Source organism: Saccopteryx bilineata, chromosome 5, assembly GCF_036850765.1.
Source record: "Saccopteryx bilineata isolate mSacBil1 chromosome 5, mSacBil1_pri_phased_curated, whole genome shotgun sequence".
NCBI classification, from domain to species: Eukaryota; Metazoa; Chordata; class Mammalia; order Chiroptera; family Emballonuridae; genus Saccopteryx; species Saccopteryx bilineata.
Window position 1 is genome coordinate 259,778,447 of NC_089494.1, and position 16,666 is coordinate 259,795,112.

The 16,666-nt window shown below is 52.4% G+C and overlaps 1 protein-coding gene across 3 annotated transcripts in view; it reads left to right on the plus strand.

Moving 5' to 3' along the window:
• Positions 1-16,666, plus strand: part of HS3ST1 (heparan sulfate-glucosamine 3-sulfotransferase 1) — a 40,479-nt gene that overhangs the window by 11,807 nt on the left and 12,006 nt on the right. The gene's annotated exons all lie outside the window — the stretch shown is intronic.

Consider the following 16,666-nt stretch of genomic DNA (forward strand, 5'->3'; position numbering starts at 1 on the left):
TTGGGACAACACTTTAACCACTGAGCTACCCAGCCAGGGCCTGCTTCTATGGTCATAATTGATATGATTGAAGCAAACCTTACAATTTCATTTCCTGGGCCCACCTATTAGAAGCAGTGATGTAGGAAAGGTGTGGAATTGCTGTTCAGGGAAGTCACAAAGTAACCAGAGAGAAAGGGAGAGAGGGACGGAGCCCGGGGGTGGGGGGCCAGGGAACAGAAGGGGAAGCAGGACAAGGACATTCTTACAGGCAGACCCAAGGACCTGAAGAACACGGAGATCCAGCGACACTCTGAGGCAGGGCAGCCTGGCAGAGTCCCTGGCTAAACCCCCAGATACGGTCCTTTAAGTTCAGAACCCCAACTGCATGCCCATGACCTTGAGGGAAGGACACCAAGACTTTAATGGTGAACCTGGAGAGAATATGGAACGTGATATAAACTCCATGGTTCTCCGATGGCATAAAACCACCAACAAACACCGAAGACAAGGGAACCGAGTACCATCTTGTGGAGGGATTAGCCACGGTGCCCCTTGCTGCCCTCTGACTCCCAGAAGGCTATTTCTTTCGATTTGGTTTTACATTCCTGTTTACTAATCATCAGCTCGTACTAAAGAGAGTCTCAGAGCAGCGTCTGTTCCGCCCCAGCTCCTCCCTGTGAAATGCTGACCTCTTCCTAATCCCTAAGCCCCGTCTTCACACATATCCTGACAAACGACCATTTCTGGGAGGCCAGCGCATCCTTGGGGCCGGGGCCATGAGGAGCTCCTGGTGACTCAGCCAAGGGGAACGCCCCCTGCTTCCAGAGGGTGCGGATCCTGTGAGGTATTTGGCATTGGGGAAATGATTTCATTTTCCCGAGTCTTGATGGCCTTGCTTGCTGGATGGAATGATACTTCCTCCTGGACTTTCGCCAGGAGGGTCACCTTTTCTAATGTCTGTCCAACACCCAGTCAAGAGCCTGGTACCCAGTCAGTGTCTATAATGTAACACTTAGTAGGAGTCATCAGCTTTTCTCTCTGATAAGCCGGCATTTGTTTGAAAAGCAGATCAGGAAAGTCATTAAGGATCTAACTGTAGAGCCTCTTCAATCCTCCCCACTCCTCTGGCTGACCCCTGTCCCCTGCAGAGAGCGCCACAGCAGCCCTGGGCAGCGTCCCTCATCTCCACTCTAATGGGGGGAGAGGGCAAGGTGGGGGGAGGCTCTCTTCTTTTAATCAGGGAAGGAACTCTTTCTCAATCGCCGGCAGAAGATTTCCCCGTGGGCCCCGTTACCCACCAAGGTAGTCACATGCCCCCAGGCTGAAATTACAGAAGAGGAAACTGAGGCACGCAGTCATTGGAAATGGTGGAAGAGGGCGGTCGGTGGCCAGTGGCGGTCAGGGACCCTGCATTGGTCAGTCTTGCCCTCAAGCACCTGTTTCCACTCACGCTCGTACACTGCAGTTGTGAGTGCTGCCGCTCAGCTTTCTACGGCTTGTTCTGTCGCTGCCCTCGGCTGAAATGCAAAGCTCTTCTCCGGGTTTTGCAATGTTTTTTTTTTCCTCCCCAGCTCTGTGATTTTTACATCCATTTGCGACCTGCAGTACAGGGGGCGGGTAAACCTATTGCATGGAAAATAACACAATAATAAGTAAATAATAAGGTGGAAACAAACTGTTTCGTGTCTTCACAGCTAGCTGTAAGCCTGCGCTGGCCCACTTCTGTCTTTCTGTCTGTTCATCTTTCCTCTGACCTGGAGCAAACTTTGCAGAACATAATCAGGCCCCTGCTCTGTCCCTTGCTGCAGAATGTCCCACGGATGCCCATTATTTACAGAACTGGGACCTCAAGTAGAGATCTGAGCCCAGACATGCACGCCACTAGGTTACAGTCACTCTAAACCTCCCGTAGGAGTGATTTTTAATTATGCATTTTCATACACTTTAATGCTTAATCTGACTCAGTAGATTAGATGGTAGGAGGATGTGGGGACATCGTCGAGAGCGACCAAACCTGGATCAGGCCTGAACCAGTGCCTGGCACCCAGGAAGTACGGGTGGAACGAAAAACCTAAGCACCCAGCACTTCTGACACCTTAGGATTAAAGGCGGAGATTCGCCGGAGCCTCGCTGCAGGGGGCGTGCTCAGTGCGGGCTCTCCTCTGCCTGTTTTGTTTTTCATAGAAAAAGTAATGGTGAGACTCAAGTCCCACCTCCTGGCAGCCACAGTCTCGGCGTTCCAGCATCCTCTCTCCGCGCCCTCTGTTCTGTACACGCTGCCACCCATGGTTCCTCAGGGACGCGGACATTTCCACCCCGCACGCACGCACGGGCTGTGCCCTCCGCCTCCAAGCCCTGCACCTGGGTCTCCGTTCTCAGCAGGTTCAGGCCATATCCTACGGTTCTTTCAGGGCTGTCTGGGACGCCCTCCTGACCCACCCCCTCCCCGCCCCATGACAAATCGGGGAGCGCTCCTCTGGGCACGCGATAGGGCTGTACTGGCCTTCCTCTCTGGGGGCCCACGGGGCCCCGTGGGCTGGGCTGGGAGAGGTCTAGTGCGTCCTGGCCAGCCTGGAGCCTGGAGCCTGCAGAGGCGCTCCTGCTTCATCCGCGTCCTTCCCCTCTGGGACTGGTGATCCGTGCTCCTCCTGTCCACAGGCACTCTGTCTTTCTGGGTCTCGGAGAGACCTGGGTGAGGGCAGTCTTACCGCCAGCCCTTGGGGGACACAGGCAGAGGCCCTGAGATGTGGGCGTCTACCAGCACGGCCACAGTAAGGCACTGTTTTCAGCTGTCCTGGAGGCTCCTCGGCACACAGGTGGCATTGTTAGGGTGCTGTTGGCTTGGCTGTGTCCCTTAGGAAACAGCTCCTGCCTCCCCTGCAGGACAAACCAGGGCTCCTGGAGCTCCGCCTGCCCCCGGGTCCCCTGTACCTCGTGCTTGATCCAGGATATTCAGCACGATTGCCAAATGAAGAGTGGATTTATGTGGGCGGTGGGCGGAGGGTCTCAGATCCCGGGCGTTGGGAAATAAAAATACCATTGTTATAAATGGAAACATCAGCCTTCGCCCAACGGAGGATGAGTAGGCTCGGGTTTCTTGAGCTCAGTTGGGCAGCCAGCCATTCTTCGTTGCTCCAAAAAGGGATCCAGGTGACCCGAGGAAATGTTCTCCGGGCAAAGTCAAGGTCAGCCTCTGTTCTGTCCTTCCCGGAACTCTCTCCTGGCGGCTCCGTGTGCAGCTACATGTCTACAGCTGTCGTCTGGAAGGAGAAGCCCGCCTTTGCTGGTTTCTGACCCCCAGGCGCGGGGCCCAGGTGGCACAGAGCAGCGGAAGGGCTCTGGCTGACATCTGGCCACCTGTTGGGACTTGGGTCCCCCATGCCACCAGGCCCCGCTGAGTTAAACTATCCCGTGAACTTGATTTTTGTCCTCAGTAGACTTCTGTCTGTTTCTAAAGAGCCTTCTCCACGAAGTGTGTCCCTCACTTCCTCTTCCTGGCCGCCTGTAACTTGCTAGAATAGTGTCTGTTCTGAAGCCCCTTCATCTCACTGGGCAGGACGTGCTTGGTTCCCTCCCCACCTTCCCCTTTCCAGGGGGCCCTGGGGGCTGGCAGGGGCCTGTCTTCCTGCTGTATCCCTGGACAGTGCTCCCGGGGACAGGTCCTGCGGGAATGACATGCTCCTGGGTAACGTCTGAGGGGGCGGAATAATAATTGTCAGACGAAATCTTGGACTTCAGTTTAGTGACACACAGCGTGACACACCCTTTTCCCTACGAATCCAAGCATTTGAAGACAAATTCTGGAGCGCCGACCCAGGAATCTCAGCACAGCCCTCAAAGCCTCACTGAACTTGAAGCATCATTCTTTGGCCAAATTGACTCCTTTCCCGTGGCTGGTGGGACAGGAGTGAGCCCGCTGGTTTAGGATTGGTCCCCGTCGGGAGTACGAAACCAGGCCTGCGTGTTCACACCAGCTGTGGGGGATTGAAGGTCACTGTCCAAGGAGAAAAACAATGCGACTACAGTCGGTTTTTATTCTTTTGGTGTTTCTGGAAACTGACCCTCCTGGAAGCGTCCTCAGGGCTAACAAATGCAGGACCCCCCAGCGCGCGCCAGCTTCCTGCTTGCATGAATGGCCTCCAGGGGGTGTGAGAGGAGCACCAAGTCTTTATTATTATTATTATTATTATTATTAATTATTCTTTTCTTTCTTTTTTGTTGAATTCATTGGGGGCAACACCAGTCAATAAAACTCTGTAGGTCTCAGGCGCACAAGTGAGGGGCAACAAGTCCTGAAAACGAAGTTCGTCCTGGGGGCTATAGCACCTCTGCACACGCAGACATGTGTGCCACACGCAAACGCACACGTACCTTGTGGGACAGGTTCCTCTGGGGAGGGACTGGAAATGCGATACGGTACGAGTGAACCCTTGCGAGGTCCCTTCGGATTCAGTTGACACGGCACAGGGAGGAGCCACGTGTGAAGTCCCTGCAGACAGGTGTGTGCTCTTCAGCCCCTCCCTCAGTGCCCGTGCTTTCTCTGCATTCGTCACCCAGAGCTGGAGGAAGAAAGCCAGTTGTTGGGACATGATCACTCATTCCCACACCATTTTTCTTCTTTGATTTTAACACACAAACTCTTTCCAACTGCAGCTCCGTTGCAATTTTCCTCATCTCTCGACACAGTTATAGGACCAAAAATAACTTGATGTGTGATAGATGCAGATCAGTTGTCCATTCTCTGTGAATCTGTCTGCCCGGCTAACAAGCAGCCCGCCCTTGCCCCCTCACAGCCCTGACACCCCCCCCCCCATAATCACCGCATGGTTTGGCCTTGCCTTTACTTCTCCATATAATTTAAATAATTTTCTCCTGCAGAAGCTCATAGCGCAGCCCTACACCCCTGCATGCACCTGTGGTGTTTGAGGGAGGGGTCAGGATGTCGACTCTATCTCTAATTGCCCAGTGCCTGATATGCTGCAAGTCTACTCAGATCCTGATTGAACTGTGGGTCCTCTGGGCAGGTTAACACTTGGGTGTTCTCACATCCTATTCTTTAAAGGTTGCTTCTTCATTTATTTAGGGAGAGCTTGATTGTTATATGTGGTAAGAGCCAAGAAGCTGGTCCCCAGCGGCAGCTCCCAGTCCTTCTGTGTTGTTCTGAGCAATTCCGCTCACTCCCAGATTTACATACTACTTGAGCAAGGAAAATAGTACACCATTTCCAGTCCTGTCCCTCTCGAGTGAGCCAACTCCACCCAGCCTAGAAGGTCATTAAGCTGATCCTTTGAGGTCAGGTGAAGGTGAATCTCATTGTATCACATGCAACCAACCCCTCTTCCCCAACCCCAGGCTGAAGGGCTTCTTCTATTTTTTTTTTTTATTTTTGTATTTTTCTGAAGTTGGAAACAGGGAGGCAGTCAGACAGACTCCGCATGCACCCGACCGGGATCCACCCGGCATGCCCACCAGGGGGCGATGTTCTGCCCATCTGGAACATCACTCTGTTGTGACCAGAGCCATTCTAGTGCCTGAGGCAGAGGCCACAGAGCCATCCTCAGTGCCCGGGCCAACTTTGCTCCAATGGAGCCTTGGCTGAGGGAAGGGAAGAGAGAGACAGAGAGGAAGGAGAGGGGGAAGGGTGGAGAAGCAGATGGGCGCTTCTCCTGTGTGCCCTGGCCGGGAATCAAACCTGGGACTCCTGCACGCCAGGCCAACGCTCTACCACTGAGCCAACCAGCCAGGGCCGAAGGGCTTCTTCTAATTGGTTCATTGTTACTGAGAAGCTTTACATACAATGCTGTTTTTCTTTGTCTTGTTTTGTTCCCGTGATGGCTCAGCATGCTTTATAGACTGTTCCCTATTCTAGCCAACTCACCTCTTAATCAAGTCCTAGGTCCAACTAATATATATTTATTCAGTGCACATTGGGTATGATCTGAATAGAACCAGGACAGCAAATGCAATTCGAGGGACTAGATCCAAGGGAAATAACATCTTTCCTACTAGAAGCTGTATTATTTCTCCTCATCGAAACAACCTCAGCGGTATGGAAATGTCATCTATGTTGCTGCCACCTTTGGCCCATGAAGTGGTCAGTTTAACCAAGGACATACATCTCCAAAAAGAAAGACAGAAACAAGCCCTGTGGCCACGGCTGAGCTGTGGGTTCCATGGTTTCCCAGTCCCGGCCCCGACCTGCAGCCGGAATGTGCGGGGCTGGGATTCGAGCTCAGGACTGTGTCCCGTGGCCGAGGTGCTCTTCCCTCCACCGTTGGTCTTTTCTTGTCACTCACCCATTATCCCCACCCCCTTGGCAACTGTCAGTTTGCTCTCTGTATCTGTGGATATGTTTCTGTGTTGTTTACTCATTTGTTTTGTTTTCCACATGTGAATGAAATCAGATGATACTGGTCTTTCCCTGTCAGTCCAAGTGATAGAACTTTATGGCTTACTTGTAACCGTAGTGGAATTTTAGGTCATAGCATCTTGCCATGACACACAAATATATTTCTTAGTTCTCTAAATCCTTCATATTTTAGATAGATATAAGAGGGCAGATGATCTTTAGTATGTGGGACACAGTTGTTTCCCTTTGTAAAGGAGGCTTAGAGCATTTCTGAGTCTTGGCCAAGGTCACACAGAGGTCGGGGGGGACTCGGGACCAGACCCCAGCTTCCAACACCCAGCTCAGCAGCCTGCTTCCTCCTGGGTATTGGCCCTGTCCAGCGAGACCTCGTGGCGGTGCATTCTGTGTGCCTGAGGTGAGCCTCGTTAGCAATATCAGGCATCTGAATGCAATCTTTATCAGCCACAACCCGGGAAGATGGAGATCTGACGTCGATGACGGTGACATTTGGTGGCATTTTCCATGTACCGGACTCTCTTTTTAGCACTTTACGTAGTAATAGCTCCTTTAATTCCCACAATAATTCCCAGAAGCTGATACTGTTTCAGGTGAGCCGGTGAGGCCCACGGAGGTCACCCGACTTGCTGTTGGCCATCCAGAGGGAGTCAGGGACAGTCAGAGTTCAGGTCTGCGTTCTTAACCAACAGCCTCGCCCCTCCAAGCTCTTCGCATTCATCCTGACGATTCCCGAACGTGTCCCCCTGATGCCACTTTCAGTAATAATAAATAAGTAATAGTTCAAAAGCATAAAATCTAAATCATTTTGCACTGACATTCAGAAGGACTAGGCGGTCAGTCTGGAGATGATTGGACGTAACGTATAGTATTGTATTTAGTCTGCAGAGGCTGAACGGAGAAGAAGAGTCTATGGGGAATTCAGGCAATGTTTGTATCAGGTGCAGTATCGAGGTGCAGTTCTTCTGAAGAGGTCCAATGGCATTTAAAGTTTCCGCGGTGAGTCAGATAATAAGACAGGCATTCCCCGTTCAAGGCGAATATATTCTAGATCAGTTAGTGCTCGAATCAGAAGGAAATGAAATACTAAGTCATTTTGCAGAACCTTGGAGCTGAAGGCTTTAGGAATAGTCAACATGGATGTGGTCTTTAAGCATCTTCCAGTTAGGGACAAGTAGACATCACAGTCGTGCGTGCATGTGTGGGGGGGAGGGGAGGAGGCTGGGCCCTGGACTTTAACCTGTCACGTGAGCTGCAACGGTTTCATTCAGAGAAGGAGCCGATGTGGGCACCGTAATACCCACACCATCTGTGGTGCCGTGTTCCCAGCCTTCTGGGCCTCCTTCCTGTCAACACCCTGCAGGCAGGGATGTGTTGATCACTGTCCCATCCCCGGTGCCTGTCACGCTGCATGTATATACTAAGGGACCCCTGACATGTATGCTTTCAAATCAGGTTAAACCAAGGACAGGCATTTCCAAAAGGAGAGACAGAAACAAGCCCTGGAGCCACGGCTGAGCTGTGGGTTCCACGGTTTCCCAGTCCCGCCCCGACCTGCAGCCGGACAGGGCGGGGCTGGGATTCGAGCTCAGGGCTGTGTCCCGTGGCCGAGGTGCTCTTCCCTCCACTGTTCCTCTTTTCCTCTCATTCACCCCATGACCCCCTCCGGCGACCGTCAGTTTGTTCTCTGTATCTGTGGCTCTGTTGCTGTGTTGTTTACTCATTTGTCTTGTTTTCTTAGAGTCTCCGTACAAGGGAAATCAAGAGAGTACTTGTCTCTCCCTGACCTAGTGCACTCGGCAGAATCCCCACTAGGTCCATTCATGCAAATGGCAAGATTTCATTCTTCCTATGGCTGAGTAATACTCAGTTGTGTGAACTATTACGTCTTCATCCATTCGTCTAGCAATGGACACCTCGGTTGCTTCTGCGTTGGGGCTAATGTAAATATTGCTGTAAAGAACACAGCATGTATCTTTTTGAGTTAGTGTTTTTGTTTTGTTTTCTTTTCTTTTTCTGGATAAATACCCAGAAGTGGTAATAAATTATCCAGTGCTGGGTTGTATGGAAGCTCAGTTTTTATTTTTTAAGGAACCTCCATACTGTTTTCCATGGTGGCTGCACCAGTTCACGGCATTATATAGAGCAGTAGTCCCCAACCTTTTTTGGGCCACGGACTGGTTTAATGTCAGAAAATATTTTCATGGACTGGTCTTTAAGGTGGGACGGATAAGTGTATCACTTGACCGAGACAAGCGTCAAGAGTGAGTCTTAGACAGATGTAGCAGAGGGAATCTGGTCATTTTTTAAAAAATAAAACATTGTTCAGACTTAAATATAAATAAAATGGAAATAATGTAAGTTATTTATTCTTTCTCTGTGGACCGGTACCAAATGGCCCACGGACTGGTACCAGTCCGCGGCCCGGGGCTTGGGGACCACTGATATAGAGAGAGCAGGACAGCAAATACTGAAGGGGAAGGGGGAGGATGTTGGGGGGAGGGGACAAAGGGGGAATCAAGGAGAATTCGGGATTAGGGGGGAGGGAGATATATTCGGTGGGACACTAGAATTTATGTAAGCAAAATAAATTAAAATCAATAAAACAAACAAACAAAAACAATCCCACCAACACTGCCTGAGGGTTCCCTGTTCTCCTCATTCTCGCAAGCACTGTTATTTATTTTTGTATTTTCCACAACCGCTCCGACAGTCTCCTGTGTATCTAAATCTCAGGTTGTGGTCCTGCCAGCCGGCACAGCCTCATGTCCCCCTGCCTCCCGTAGACTGTGCCCAGTGCCACGCTCAGCACTGGCCAGGTGCCCACACCTGCCAGCCCTGCTCCTGCTGCAGACTCTGCTCGCGTGCACATCCCTGTGGGCTTCTGGCCCAGCGGGCTCGAGTCTCCACCCAGGTTGTGCCTGAACATGATGGCCTTTCCCAGGGAATCAGACCGGCTCTCCCTGCCCCTCCACCAGCTCGGTCTGCGCTCAGGGCTGGCGTGGGGCTGCGGCTAGATCTGTATCCCGCTAAACACGAGGCTTGGTTTCCTCGCCTAAGTGTCTGCCGCTTTACGGGGTGCTCCTGGGGACAGAGACTGGGTTATTTCTGAATCCCCAGCAACTCTGTGCAGCCTTGTTTGCCAGGCATTGTGGGTGCCTGGTACACGTTTGAGTGAACACCTGTGGGCAGAGCACCGACCTCAGGCATCAGTCTCTGCAGACTTGCCTTCTGGTCTTTTTTCCCCTCCAGTTCTTCTTACGTGGCAATGAACACCCATTTATTACATTCATAAAAATCAGGAGTTTTCACGTAAATAGCAATGATTGAGTCTTAGAAAAGCAAAAGCTCAGATTGCACTGGGCCCTCACCTCCAGCAACATCTGCAGAGCGATCAGCAGCTGGACAGCCCACATACACTGCCTCTGGCCGCTGGCTGCACCAGCAAACCAACTCTGTAAGTTGACGTCACCTGTCCGAATCCAGGAGACAGGCAAGCATGACCCCTTGAAAGATTTACACACAGACACTTGACTATTTCTTCTAAGGGCTGTGCATTGGTCTGCTCGGGTGGCCATAACAACATACCATGGACTGGGTGGCTCAGACAACAACAGGATTTAGTTTTCCACACTTCTGGAGTCTGGGAAGTCTAAGATCAAGATGTCAACAGACTCAGTCCCTGCTGGGAGCTCTCTCCTGGCTCACACATGGCTGTCATCTCCTTCTGAGCTTCCGGGCAGAGAGCGCTCTGGTCTCCACTCCTCTTCTAATGAGGATGCTCATCTCATCAAGGGTCCCACCCCAAGACCTCACCTAACCCTAACTTCCGCGCAAAGCCCCCACCTGCAGATTTCATCGCTGGGCAATGAGGGCTTCAATGCACGCATTTGGGAAAACACAAACATGCAGTCCACACAGTCTGGCCCCAGAGATGAGACCAGTCCTCGCCTGCCCTTGCCAACCCAGAAGGAGAGCATACTCTGGTTTGTACATAATTCTTGATAGCAGCAAACTGCTTCATGATTGCTACCCCAACACAAAGGAAGCCCAGCTTCCCATGCTGTGCGGTCCAGGTCCAAGGAGACCCTGCTTTCTGACCCAGTTCACCCCTTGCGGCCTGGACCTTGGGGTTCCTGTTCTCTGCCTACCTCCACTTTCCCTTCTTCAGGGATCAGGGCATGACAAGGTAATGACTCATGGCCCTTTGGCCTCCAATGTCTCATGTGTCTCTCTTGGTCATTTCTGGGGAAATGCATGGAATTCATGAGTAATCTCCATCCGTGAAGTGATGTCACCTGTCCACCCCGGCCGGGAGGGTCCCCCAGGCAGAGGGCACCTGTGTGCAGGCTGGGGCTCACCTGGAGCGGGAACTGAAGCCACGTGCACTGGCCTGAGCGGAGGCAGTGGCTTCTGCTCCCTGTCAGCTGGCACGACCCCCCTTTCCACTCAGCTGCTCCCAGGAACAAGGGGGGCCCTCCCGCCCTCCTTGCACGGCGCTCCGCGGGGGCTGCCTGGGCCGTGAATCCTGCCTCTCCCCAAGGACTTATTCAGGTCACCGCCGCCTGCGTGCACAGCGGCGCAGACCAGGCATGTTGACGAGAGAGGGCTCCTCCTCCGGATTTCTCACTGGCGCGGGCCCCTGCCTGCCCGTCATTCATGCAGCGACGTTCACAAAGGACCCGCCCACTGCGTACCCCGTCTAAGCAGCGAGCCTGGACCCTGTCCAGGGGTCTCTGTCCCTCCTTCCTTGAGCCTTTGATTGGCTAAACCACTGCAGTACTTTGGGCCGAGAACAAATGTGTTTGGCTAATTATTGTCCCTGGATCCCATTTAGTCCATCCACACTGCTTTCTTTTTTTTCTTTTTTCTTTTTTCAGGAACAAAAATAGCAACCACGACTGGAGGGCTTGCCATGGGCCAGGCGATGTGGTCATATCCCCAGCACGCACATAGACGACTCTATTTAATCCTCACACGGGGAACCCACGGCCGGTGCAGTCGGTCTAAGACTCCCGGTTTCAACGCTGCCTGGAGGATTTTACGTTACAGAGCTGAGCTTTGAGCCAGGCTTGGGGGCTCTAATTCCTCTATGAAGCCCTACATCCCCCTCCACCCCTTCTGAGGACAAGACCACCTTGGTGGCCAGGCTGATCCCTCTACCACAGTTTTTATCCTGCAATTAAAAACAAACTGCCCAACCACAGTAAGAAACAAAAACCGAAGGAAAATCGGCCACCCCGGCTCACGGCCAAGGCGGTCAGAAACCAAACCCAAGTGGGCACAGGTGCCCCGAGGGTCCCAGCACAGGGCCCTCGCCTTCCCCGGGAGCTTGCTGGGAACTCAGACACCGGGCCTCTCCCGGACCTCCCGGTCAGGGTCCGCATGCTGATGGGGATTTCCAGGGGACTGGAGTGCACGTCTGAGGTCTGAGTTTGGAAAGCGTAGGGCTGGGCAGTTGTTACGGGGCAGCCAGAGCTCCTGAGCGGGAAGCTTAAGTCACCTCTCACCTGCATCTCCTAAGCCTGATCCTCTGCCCTGACCGCTCACCTCACCTGGAGAAGAGTGCTGCCCGGTGGACTTCCGGCTCCCTGTGGGACAAGCTGCCTGCCCCCCCCCCCTCCGCGGGCCATTGTGTCCTTGGAGCTCTCAGAGGCTCAGAAACCACACTGTGATTTATTTCTCCTGGCCCCAAAGCCCTGCTCCTGTCCCCCCACCGAGCTGCCCTCCCTGGCTTGCCTGGGTGCCTCCTTCCTTCCGTCCTGCAGTTACCCTCATTTTCCAGTCCCCCTTTTGTAAACATGGACCCTCCCAGCACCGCCCATGTGGCCGCAGGGGAGGTAGAAGGGCCAGAGGAGGGCACGGGCGGGTCCCACCCTTTCTTCCAAGGGGAAAGGGGGCCAATTACACTTCCTGTCTCAGATAGTAAATGTGGTCCAGGGGAACTTACGAACGTTTTGTGGACTGACCTTGAGTCCTTTCTACTCTGAACTCTTTCCACCCATCCTACCTCACAGCAATTACCGTAAGTAAATCCGAACAAAAGCCAATGTCAGCTGTTGTTGAAAAGAGTGTCATGTGTAAGCAATTTCCAGAAAATAAATATGTATGCGAGGCTTGAGCGCGCACTGCCTGCCTCGGACTGACAGGCACAAGGGGAATCTGTTTCCTCTTTCTTGGTTTCCAAGAGGACCTGCCAACGAGGGAAATCTGATGCCGCTGCAAAGTGTGCATAAGTAGTTGTGCAGCGGAGAACGTGAAGACGCGGGACTCTTGAAGGTGAACACGTGATCTTACGCTGTTGATGTCTCTGGACAGGGGAGTGACAGTTCTGTTGTTTAAACCGTCTTTAATCAGGTTTCAGTACATTCCGGGGAAACTAAATCACTCCGCACCCCGGGAAGCCTGCAGAGAGGCCGGCTCTGCATGGCGCCGCAGTCGAATAGCTCGGGTCCTGGTCCTCTCTGCCAGCCCATCACGTGCCCGCTAACGTTCCCCTGCCTGCCGGCACCCCTGCGCCCACAGGAGGCGTCATCGGTCAGAGGAGAAGGCGTGCAGCGTGCCTTAGAGATGGCCTGTGGAATTTTATTCTTCACCCTCCCGGGGCCTGTAACCTTTGGGAAGGTCATTCAACCTGAACAGCATGTTTTCCTGTTTGTCCTGGGGAGCAAGGCCCCCGCACTGCCTATGTGCTGTGGAGGGTCCCCTTAATCACAAAGGCATTTGTAGAAAGTATGTTTTAGCTCCTTTTGCCTAATTGCACATTGAACCCAGATGGGGAAGAAACCTATTGGAGGTCAGTTAAGTATAAGAATTCTAGCCCGAATCTGCCCAAGTGCAAAAACGACTTTGTTTTGCCACTACCCGTATGCTACCTTCCCATTGTTTAAAAAAAGAAAAGTAAAATAAAATGAGAGTAACCCCCGCCCACGTATATTGTTGCAAGTACTGGAAGGGGTGATTTTACAGGTGAGCGCTTCCTGCCGGGCACTTGGTGGGCCCTCTTGTACGTTATCTCATCCTTTCCGACCCTTCGGTTAAATCCCTTTAAGGATGTGTGTGGTTGAGCTTTCTGATCCTCTCTGTTCCCCCGGAGGCGCTCTGGCTGGTGACAGCTGTGTCACGGCCTGGTGCGGAAGGCTGGGGTGGTGTTTCTGTCGATGGCGCACAGACACCACTGTTCCCAACACGGTTAAGTGTCCCTCTTGTGACATACTTCTTGGTATTTCATTTGACTCGTGAATTCTTCCAGGGGTGGGACTCGGAGGATGTCTTGTAGTTAATTACATTTGAAATCTGGGTCACGATGTGAATCATGGAATACGAAGACTTAAGGACGAAATTAAAATATTTTTGCACGCTTATTTTACTGCTTCCCCTCCTTTTTTAATTAACGTATTTTCTAGATTCTCAGGTGGCCTCATCCAATGACCGTTAGACAGGCTGAGCTCCCCCTCCCCCTTCCGTCCTGTCCCACTTCCCCATGTCTGCCTCTGGTTTCTGCTCGACTCTCTAGGGACGACACACTCAGTACCTTTTGATGCAGTTGTTTTCCTCGACACACTATTGAGTTTCCCTTTGGGTCGATTGAAAGTCCTTCTCGGTACCTCCGGACGTTCACCTCACTGGCCACTCCATCTGACACGTCCACTCGGCAGATAAGATCTCTGGCCCCAACGGTGTCCCGGAAATCACACCAGTCCCTGGGGGGGCGGGGAGCATAACAGGGAAGCCTGGACCCTGCCAAGGAGCCAGCACAGAATGGACATCGTCAGCTGAGAAGCAGACAGAGGGAGGCAGACGCCTCCGGCTCCCGACAGCACAAGCAGGCTGTGAGCGGACGGTGAGGAAGAAGGTGATGGGAAGTGAGCAGGTGGGGTCCCTGGCCGGAGCAGCCAGCCATTGAAATCAAATCTGAACAGCAGGAAAGAGCCAGGCCTCTGAACCCGGGGCCCTGCCTCCTGAAAAGGGAGGGACAGCGAATGCCAGTGCCCAGCGCTGGCGGGAGCTCCTCATGCCGGGAGCAGCAGCGAGGTCAGGGAGGCCGGAGCTGGGTTTGCAGGAGTGCATGGAGGCTGGAAGGGCGGCAGGTCCCGCCGGGGCCTGGAAGGAGTTTGCATTTAATTCCAAGCGCAAGGGAACCTCCACCGAGAAAACACCACGGCCCCTCCCTGGAGGCCCCCACGTCTGGTATGTGGTCGACATCCCCAAGGCAGCCTGGTGCCGCTGATGGGGAAGACTTGCTGTTTAGAGTCCCTGAGACCCAGGGCTTGTTTATCAGTGCAGGACGGACAAAGGGCATGGCCTTCCTGATATAGGGGAGCACCGTAAACAAAGAGGGGACCGGTTTTCCTCTGAGGCCTCTTCGCCCACCTGCACAGAGAAAGACAGGGTTCACTTTGTTCATCCTTGGGAGTCTGGGGCCTTCTAAGAAGCTCTGCCTCTCATCAAAACATCGGTGCCAGGCAGGACAAGTTAACGGGACCAGAGGCTCACCGCCAGGAGCCCAGTGCCTACTGCCACTCTGACGGGGCATTGCCAGTGGGAGATGGGGCAAGGGGGAAGGCTGGCCCTGCGTGCCTGGACTGTTTGCTGACTTCATTTCTCTTAGACCGCACTTGCTCGTAAGGATGCCGGTCCTCTGCAGGACCTGCACTGAGCCTCACAGGGCCCTCTGTGCAAAGGCGCCCGCTTGGAGTCCACTTGGCAGCTAATGCCACGGATGGCGGCTGCCACCATCGCTTTGGCGAGGGTCGTGCCCTGGGCTCTAGGTGCTGTCCAGCGCCCTGTCCCTGTCCTTGCCTGCTCATAACTCAGACGCTCCAAAGGTTTACTGCTGGAGAGAGAATAACAAATTTATCTTTGTGATGTCTGCAAAGGTGAACATGCCTCCCTGGTCCTCTTCCTGTTCCAGAAGCTCCTGGTTTGTGAGTGGGGAGGGATTCCTGCTCGTCAGAGAGCGCCTTCCGCCCTCTGAGAGCACTGGGGCCCCCAGCATAGCTCCGGGTCTCTGTGCTGGCCACAGCAGCTGCCACGGGCCACATGTGGCCCTGAGATGTGCTGTAAGAATAAATGTAAATACTGGATTGTGAAGCCTTACTGCAAAATAAAGGCAGAATACCTCCCTTAATCGTATGTGATGATTATGTGTGGGAGTGATAACATTTTGGATATATGGGGCTACATAAAGTATTTTCTTCATTGTGTTGAATTTATTGGAGTCACATTGGTTAATAAACCTACATCAGTTTCAAGTGTACAATTCTATTGTATATCCTCTGTACACTGCATTGTTTTGAACATGGCTCCTGGAAAATGTTAGAGTGCATATGTGGGTCATTTTAACATTTAATAATAGAAGCAATAATAATACCAGATTTGTCATAAGGCCAGATTTGACTAAGGAGCAGAGACATGCGAGGACATAGTGGTTGCTGTCGCCTTTGGGAAGGGTTGGGGTCACCTTCGTGCTCGTCCCTTGGCTGCCTGTGAGGAGCTGAGTTCTTCTGAGACTGTGTTCTATTTTCTGCCAATGCAGTTGGTCCGCCGCGTGACTGCCATGGTGCAGGCAGGGAGGAGGCCCTGGTGAAAATGGGAAGTCCATCTCAGTACTTAGCTAAGATGTCAGATATGGAGCATACACTCAATAAATGTCTGGAAAATGAAAAAAGTGCATACATGGCTCCTATTGTGTTTCTACTGGCCAGTGCTCATTGATATGCAGTATCTCGGTGATACACGGTCTCTAGGCAACCGTTCGAAGTGGGTGGAATTATTATCATTGTACAGATGAGGTGACTGAGACAGGAGAGGTCAGGGCACTCTGACTAAAGTCAAACCTAGTGAAGGAGACTGACTCCGTAGCTCTGTAATTCCTTTTTTATTCTTCTGCTGAGAAGAAATTAATGAGTTTGACCCTATGTTTTTCATGTATCAGCTGATTCTGGAGTTTTTGGCCAGGGGGTTGTCCCTGCTGGGTAGGTTTGGGGGAACATTTCCTGTTTAAGGCCCCAAAGCCATTGCCGTTAGTTGATGTGATGAGGACATGCTTGGGAGGCAGCAGGAGTAGCAGACAGACAGAACTAGAATTCAGGAGCCACAAGGTCTAGGACTGGATTCACTATGGGACCTTGGGCAAGTCATCTCAGGGCCTCCTGACCTATAAAATGAAAGGCAGGGACTCTCTTTTGTTTTGATATTGACAATCAATCCCATTGTCAAGATTCGTGTGACTCAGATGTCCTGGCTTACACGTTCACCTGAGTGTGGAGAGCTTTGCTTCTCTGAGAGTGTTACTAAGAGGCTTGGAAATTCTGTCTC